General features: G+C 36.3%; 1 non-coding gene across 1 annotated transcript; it reads right to left on the reverse strand.

Moving 5' to 3' along the window:
• Nucleotides 1-362: 362 nt before the first annotated feature.
• LOC120607746 (5S ribosomal RNA) lies at nt 363-481 on the reverse strand. Its single transcript, XR_005654228.1, has one exon. It is a non-coding gene; the product is annotated as a 5S ribosomal RNA (ribosomal RNA).
• Nucleotides 482-1,569: the final 1,088 nt, after the last annotated feature.

A 1,569-nucleotide genomic window follows, 5' to 3' on the forward strand; every position in this document is an offset into this window, starting at 1 on the left:
CTGTTTTAAAATTTTTATATTTAATTAAATTAATAAATTGAGGTATAATTGGTATATGTATTAGTTTATAATTGGTATTTTATATTAGATTTGGGTGTGCAACATAATGATTCAACATTTGTATACATTGCAAAATGATCCCCACAATAAGTCTAGTTAACATCTCTCACTTTACATAAATTAACCAGTGTCTTTGCTTTATCATCGTCCCCTTCCAGGCTGTCCTCCACTTTGCTTCAGAGTTATCTATCTTTTTTATTTTTATTTTTTAGGCGAGGCAACCCTTGGTTGACCTCAGAGATTGCAAGCACTTTGTCAGTTACAATCTCTTATTTTTTATTTTTTTATTTTATTTTTTTTAATGCCTACAGCACCTGGTCTTCCTAGATGGTCTCCCATCCAAGTACTAACCAGGCCTGACCATGCTTAGCTTCCGAGATCAGATGGGATCGGGCTTGTTCAGGGTAGCGTGGCCGTAGAACAGAGTTATCTATTGATAAAACAATCTTGATCATTCAATCTCTTGCTTGAAACCTCCATGGGCTCTTGTTGGCCACAGGATAAAGTCTAAACGACTTTCACTGTCTGGCCTCGCTCAGTCTTCTCAATTTCACCTTTTGTTTCTCTCCTACACTCCATGCATCAGCTGCCCTTGATTCCTGTTCCCCAGTAAAAGTACTTTTTATGCCTCTCTCCCTTTTCATGTGCTATTTCTTACTGGAATTCTCCATCTTGTCTTTCATTATCCTCTTAGTGATGTATGCATTCTCCAAGATGTGGATCAAATGTCGCTGGTGCTAGAAAGTTTTCCCAGATCTCCACCTACCCCTTCCCAATCTCTCTTTTTTTCACACTTTATTTGTAAGAATTTGGCCATGAATCTGTCAGTGGTCAGAGGGTAGGAATAATGGCTGTTCATCTTTGTACTCCCAGTGACTACTGCAATGCCAGACATTCAGGAGGGGATAATGACATATATGTGTGTGTGTATAAAATTTTGAGTACAACTCAACCAATCATGTCATCAGCTCAGAGGGAAAGATTCTTACTTCCAGAATTTTCTGTTGCCAATTACATAGTATATGACCATACGAAAACCATATTTTATCAAAAATGTATTTTCTAATTCATGTTTATTTTGCTCATTAAAAAACTCTATACCACAAGGTAGGAGGAAGGGGCGGGGTGGACGGGGTAAAAGGAGTCAAATATGTGGTGACAGAAAGAAATCTAACTATGGGAGGTGAACACACAATGTAAATATATATACGCCTTACTGTTAAAATTTACAGCTGAAACTTATATTTCGTTAACCAATGTCACCATAAAAAAATTAATTAATTAAAAAAACTCTTTGAAGATAAATAAAACTCTTTTTAAATGGTATGTAGTTAATATACAATGAAATGCACGGGTCTTAAATGTTTATGTTGATACACTTGATGATTTTTATATACCTTTGCAACGACCATCCCAAGCAAGACAGAATGTTTCTGTTAACTCATAAAGTCCCTTCGCTTCCCATGACCCCAAGAATGACCCATTTTTTTGACTTCGATCATCACAGGT

This window comes from Pteropus medius, unplaced genomic scaffold (assembly GCF_902729225.1).
Source record: "Pteropus medius unplaced genomic scaffold, Ma_sr-lr_union100, whole genome shotgun sequence".
NCBI classification, from domain to species: Eukaryota; Metazoa; Chordata; class Mammalia; order Chiroptera; family Pteropodidae; genus Pteropus; species Pteropus medius.